This window comes from Anomaloglossus baeobatrachus, chromosome 11, assembly GCF_048569485.1.
Source record: "Anomaloglossus baeobatrachus isolate aAnoBae1 chromosome 11, aAnoBae1.hap1, whole genome shotgun sequence".
NCBI classification, from domain to species: Eukaryota; Metazoa; Chordata; class Amphibia; order Anura; family Aromobatidae; genus Anomaloglossus; species Anomaloglossus baeobatrachus.
This window is the reverse complement of record NC_134363.1, coordinates 25453956-25461046: the sequence shown is the minus strand read 5'-3', so window position 1 is coordinate 25461046 and position 7091 is coordinate 25453956.

The window sequence follows — 7091 nt, the reverse complement described above, 5'->3', positions numbered from 1 at the left end:
CGTTCACATCCACAAGCACAGCCCAGTTACTCCCAATAAAAAGATATCAACAGCAGTCTCAGACTGGCTACCGGAGGAACCACCAGTAATACCAATCCTGGCTGCAGTTACCTGCATTGAACTCTGAACCTCTCATCTGAGCTCCGGAGTTCAGGCCGGCCTCTCCGCAGCTGTCATGAACTGAACTGCAATCGCCGTGGAATCAGTCGGCGCTCGTGGTTCAGTCCTGTAAACCCTGAATTCAGTCCATGCTGCTCTCCGGAGTTCAGGTGAGAGCTCCAGAGTTCAATGGAGGTAACCGCAACCAGGCCTGGTATTACTGGAGATTCCTCCGGTAGCCAGTCCAACACTGATTAAGAGTCTATAAAGATACCAAAAGTCAATTAAGATATGAAAAGTCAATATAAAGATACTAAAAATCAATAAAACAATATCACAAGTCAATAAAGATATCAAAAGTCAATAAAAAGATACCAAGAGTCAAAAAAGACAACACAATTTGATACATTTTGATAGATAGGGGGCGTAGTACATGACAAATTACTTTTCAAGTTATATTTATATTGAAAAGATACATTTAACAGGATTTATACAGTTTGTATTTATGCTACAGAGAATCAGATGATGATGCGCACCACTCCATCCTTATTTATTTAATCATCGTATCAAGGCATAGTGAAAAATATTACAAAAACAGTGTTTCAACCCTAAAAATTCTGTTTTTTTTGGAGGTGCTATATAGAGAAACACATAAACATGGTATTAAAAAGACAGATCTGTTTAATTTACTGAATAATCAGTATGCATATACTCTACACAAGCCTGTGACAGAAAGATTTGTGACAAATAAAATTATTGTCAGATATTGATGCAGAATTTGCAGGCGGATCTTGTCAGCATGATTGATTAATAAGGGAAAATTATATCAAATACATTCTGACTGTTATTGATGCAATATTAAAATTTGCATGGTGCGTGGCCTTATCAAATAAGAAAGGATAAGTGTTGCCAGATCACGTGAATTAATATTTGAAAATGATCAGCGGATACCAAAGAAGCTACAACCATACTTATTAGATTACAATACACTGTAGACCCGATGATGTGACAAAACGTAGCTCGCTACAAATCTGGAGAAATTGTTACACTTTTGGTATTACTGCTAAGCCTATTAAACTTTAACAATTGGTGATCATGTGAGAGTGTCACGATATAAAGGAATTTTCGCTAAGGCGTATGAACAAATGTACACAGATATATATTTGTTATTACATCTATCAACATTAAATTTCACAAACCTCTATAAAATTGCTGATTTGAGCGGAAAAGATGTACAGTGGTCGTTTTATAAAGAAGAGCTGCAAGAAAAAGCTGTGGATGAGAATCACATCTATAGAGTAGTAATAATTTTGAGGCAAAAACGTGTCAGCGGTGAGACAGTGTAATTTAACAGCTTTATTAAAGAAAATCATCTGATGGACGTACAAATCAATGAGGAGGGATCATTTTAGATAACTTTACCGTGCAATGCGTCTTCTAAAATGTACCCCTTTGATGCCGAATAAAAGGACTCTCCCGTTACTTCAATCAATGTGGCTCATTATGTAACTTCTCTAAATTATTCTGCAATTTTTTATATTATTCTGTATTAATTGTATATTAGTTTTAATGCTCTAAATTCTTATGTCATTGCTGTAATGTATATGTATATATTATTAATTTCAGATTGGTGTATATAGTTGTAATACTTTTATATTGTTCTGTAATATTTGTTAAATAAAAAAAATGATTTTTGATCTAAAATGTAATTGATTTTTGGTCTCAATAAACCTTTTAAAACTTATAATGTGTCTTTCATTTTATGCAAACAATAAAAAACACAGACTTTATACTCAGGAGTTATAAAAGAGGATTAATAGCAGGGCAGTGGGTAATAGTATAGTTGGCTATATACATAATATACCAAATAAAAATCAAATTATTGAAATAATTGGCCACATACATAATATGCCCAAACAAAATCAATCATGCTGTGTGAATAATATTATATTATAATCAAATTATTATAATAAACTATCAGGATTAAATGCAGATATCAAAAGCCAAAAAAGATATCAAAAGTCAATAAAACCCCCCACACTTTGATACATAGGGGGCGTGGCACATGACAGTTTGATACACATTGATAGAGGTGTGACACCTGTCAGATTACTTTTTATGGATCATGTTGCTTCCACACTACTCATTTATATGAATATTGGGGCTTCTACTCTATAACCAATGGCTAATACTGTAATAATGGAGGGTAGAGAAGACTCGGTGGCATTTTTCACCAACTGTAGCAAGCAAGATGAATTACAAATCATTAGTACCATATCTTTGGAAGGAAAAATTACAAACGTGTCCAAAAAAGAGGACAGGTTATCCTGGACTACAAATGCATTAAAATCATGCATAGAGAGCAATTGGGTTTCCTCTGGTTTCAGATTTTTGAAAATATTTCGTAATTCCATGATAACAAAGAATTCTCAGTATCATGGGAAAAAAAATCCATCATGACTTCGCAATTAATTTGGTTAAGTTGGTCTCAGAACAAAATGAAAAAGAACATGTGAAAGTGAATTTAAAGCTGTAAAAAGTTAAAATTTCATTATTAACAAGCGTAACTGGGCCAACAAGAGACAGCATTTCTTATTAAACTGGACAAAAAGTAACTTCTTTAAAAAATGAAAAATTCTTGAGAGACAAAAAAGAGACTATGAAATGAGACAAGTGTTTAATTTGAATAATAATAATAATAATAATAATAATCATGAAAATATTAAATGCAGAGGAATAGAAGAAATACCACAGACCACAGACTCAGATTCAAGTGCCTCTTTGGAATGCCCTAGACCTTCAGCTTTGAGGATTTATAAGGAATTGTCTCAGGATCACATATTTTTTAGGAGATAGATTAGGATGGGCATAAGGAAGAATAAATACAATAAGAGGAAGAAAACAGAAGCAAATCACATGGAGAAATTAACTTGGGAATCAGCAAAAAATAATTGATAAGTAATTACTACACACAAGTTGGATGATGGCGTAATTCAGGTCTAAAAAAGGGACTTAACTTTTGTATAGAAGAAGACTGTGACTTTGTTGATTTCAGGATCAACATTTTCAAAGCCAAATGCAAAATATATTTATGTAAAATGTTTCAAAGTAACTTTGGTCAGAGAAAAACAGTTGATTTACTGGATGCGTTTGTAACATCTTGTAAGATGATAGAGTCCAATGATACTAATGAAAGTTTAAATGTTAATTTTATAGGAGATTAGAATTATTTTGCAATTTCTGAAATTATTTTCACGAATGTTGAGAAGTATTTCAACATACCTAAAATTAGTTTAATAAAAGACTAGAACCATCTCAATATACTTCAAATTAGTCTGCAAAAGGGAACCAGATTTTGAGACTAAGAACATTCGAAGCCACCTGGAATCAGTCTCAGGGAATCCATATTGACTCCAAATAGCAAAGATGTGTCGTATAGTATTATGACTACATGTACATCAATGGATATAGTGAGGGGTAAAATTAACACAAAGGCCTTAAAAATCATTTATATCCCAAAATATCTCTGACTAATTGTAGTGCATGAATAACTCAGGAGATGGAGGCTCTATAATAGAGAGACACAGGAACCCAAGGACGTCAGGCTCCGGAAACTGAGAGCAAGAAAACTGTTGTGAGATCAGCTACGGATATAAGATTGAGGGAAGGATGGTGAGCATGACAATAAAAAGGTAGTGGCAGGAGAGAAAGGCAAGAGAAAGAGGAACTGGAGAAGAAAGGAAAACACAAAAACTGCTGTTACTGAGAGGATGAGGACAAGGATAGGAGGAAAAGAATATAGGAAAGCCCAAAGAGAGACAAGTGTTCCTCTAGATTTCCATCTTTCCTAAGTCAGATGTGCGCTCATTTTTGCCCAAGAATTTTACCTCAGTTTGTGCTTGTGACAGAGTAGTTTATTGTTATCAACGGTTATTAATAAAGTCAGTTAAATGACAAAACTTGAAGCTAGAAGGAAAAATAAACTAACATGTACAGAAAATACATAATAAAGTTATATTGTGGTTACCATGAAAGTCAGAAACCGCTCCTGTCCTCATGTTAGGCACAAAATGAAGTCACTTGCTGCTTCTGTACAATGGTGGAAGATCATACAGCAGATATCTGTACTGACTCCAGGTATGATTTTGGAGTGGCAAATGACTTTTCCAGAAGAGCAGGTATTTCATTGGATACACAGATAAGCCCATACACCAGCGGTCATTAACTTTTCTTACATCGAGAGCCACATTTTAATCTGAGACATGGTAGTGTGCCATATTCAGACAAGAAACCCCAGAGAAATGACACTCATAGTAAACCATTATAGGTATGATGACAGCCAAAACATTCCCCACAGAAAGTGCACTGAGATCTTGTGTCTATATAGGTAGAATAATGACATCCAATTGTTCCAACTTTAATCTGATTTGGTATTCTTCAATATTCCCTCTAACAGTATCATTCTATCTTTATTCTTCTATTTTTATTTCTCTACCTCGTAATCCAGTAAGTATATGCCCATCCATATTTTCTATTCTGTGAGGAGCTACTCTTATAAGTCACCATGTGGAGATCTTCTCTGCATTTTTAGTTTCTAGCCCAAGTGCTAATGCTCCAAGCTTTCAGATTGCTGTGAGTCACATCTTGGGCTCACAAGTCCCATGTGGCTGCTGAGCTACAAGTTCGGGACCCCTGCTCTATGCAATGATGAAATAGCTCAGACAACAATTCTGAGCAGTAAAGCTGCCCAAAAAAGATCTAATGAAGGAAAAAGCAAGGGAAGCCCAGATATTGCCGATAAAGCAGCCAACCATCCCACCACTACCAAAGAACTACATAACTAGATTGTAACTAGAAATAATAGTAGACTGCAGACAAAGAAAGGAAAGAAAGAATGTAAGAGGAATGGAGCAACATGAGAGTGATGTGCGGAGATTGGGTGAGAGGTGTTGTTTTTCCAGATTACGGACTACAAAGATGACCCATTTGTTACATGGTATAACTTGTAAGGCTCAAGAAGAAATAGTAAATATGGTGAATCAATGACTAATGACTAACCGGCTCTCACCTGTATTAGACTTTCATATTGCTTTACATGGAGGATTGTGTCAATAGACTGAGCTTGCTGCCACTATATAGACTCATCTGGAGATATGTAGGTAAGGTATAATATAGCGCAAGAAAGGAAAGGAAACAGAAAAAATAGTTTGATAATTAAAGAAAAACATTCCCTCACACTAGGATTTTTTGCTCGTTTCGATGCCATATTAGAACTTCGTATCAAGGCAGAGAAATACAAAATACATTTCCGAGTGTTCACTGTGATACTCCAATATGTATAGATTTTAGTAACAAATACTGTCCATTTGTAGTATATGAGACGAGACGCTGCACAGACTGAATTCAGCACAATGTATTTCTCCATACTGGCAGAAATAAAGAAGAAATCCTAATAAGACAAATAAAAATGTATAGAGTCAGAAAACATTTAAAACACTACCAAGTTCTCAGGTATATACACTGGAGATCGAGATTAGAGAGCAATGTACTGTATGATCACTTGATTTTTTTTCAGAAATAATGTAATCTACATTGATCAATATTTGAAGATATTTTTTTTTGCAAAGTTTGCACTATGTCACTAGGACAGGGTTTTACAACAAATCTAAATGTTTATCAACATAAAACCTGTATTTTGCCCAAAAGGTGCTGATGATAATTAGAGAACAACAATGACCGTGGCACAGAGGAAGAATATCAGTAAATGTTCTGCAGGTGAAAAGTCACCTATCAGTTGGACGTGCACCGGCCGTCGCTGTGAATGACTTCAGCATATCTGCAGCCACAGGACATCACTAGCCTCTCACACTGCTCTGGTGGGATTTTGGTCACCTCTTCTTCCATTCTTGTCCACACTTCTTTGACTATTGTGGGTTAATTGGCCATAACTTTGTCACCAAGGATTTTCCAGAAGTTTTCAATTGAGTAGAAGATCTGGACTCCGGGCTGGGGCCATTTAATTGATTTAATGTTTTATGTTTCAGGGAAATGCTTTACCTGTTTTGCTGTGTGACAGGGGACATTGCCCTGCATGAAATTTGCTGCTGATTGAGTGATGAATGCAAGAAAAGAGCCACGTATTGTGAAGAAGGTTCTGATCCACACTAGCATTAACTCTGCATGTAGCTGTATGAGAGATACAACTCCTTCTTCAGAAAACATTCCAAAAACCATGACCTTAACTACACTGCCTCTCCCTGACTTCTTAACACACTTTGGGTTCAGTCATTCCACAGTTTGTTGATAAACATAATGATTTCCATCAGACCCAAATAAGTTGAACTTGCTTTCATCACTAAAATGAACTGTGGACACTTCTCTATCCACACAACATGCTCCTCACCAAAGAAGAGTTTAGCCTTGTGATTCTTTCCGCTAATGAGAGGTTTAATCACTGTAGAGTGGGCTTTCAGTCCAAATGCCCTTAAACGTTGTGACACTGTACAACAAGACAGATCCTTACCCTGTTCAGTGTTGAACTGCTGAGCAATTCTTGCTGTAGTGTTGGAATGATTACCCATGGAGATTCTCCACATTATCCTGTCCTCGCTTGCATTTGTCTTTCAAGGGAGACCAGACTTCTTGGGGGACTAGAAAGCATTTGTGATGTTATAATGATGAAATATTCTTTAAATCACAGACTTTCTCTTGCTATTGCTGATAGGGTCATCCCTTTGGTCTTCATCTAGACAATTTGCTGCTGAAGGGTTTCAGTCACTTTGGAATGGCACACTATTTTTGCAAAGTCAGTGCAAACTGGAAAGTTAGGCTGCCAGTTAGGTTTGTCGGATAATTAAAGAATTAGCACCAAGAGCCAGATTAACACCAATAACTTGCAGATATCTGAAAGTGTTCTCTAATTTTGATCAGTGTCTTTTTCATTTATCTGATTTACATTTATATTATGGGCTTTATAATAAATTAAATTTATG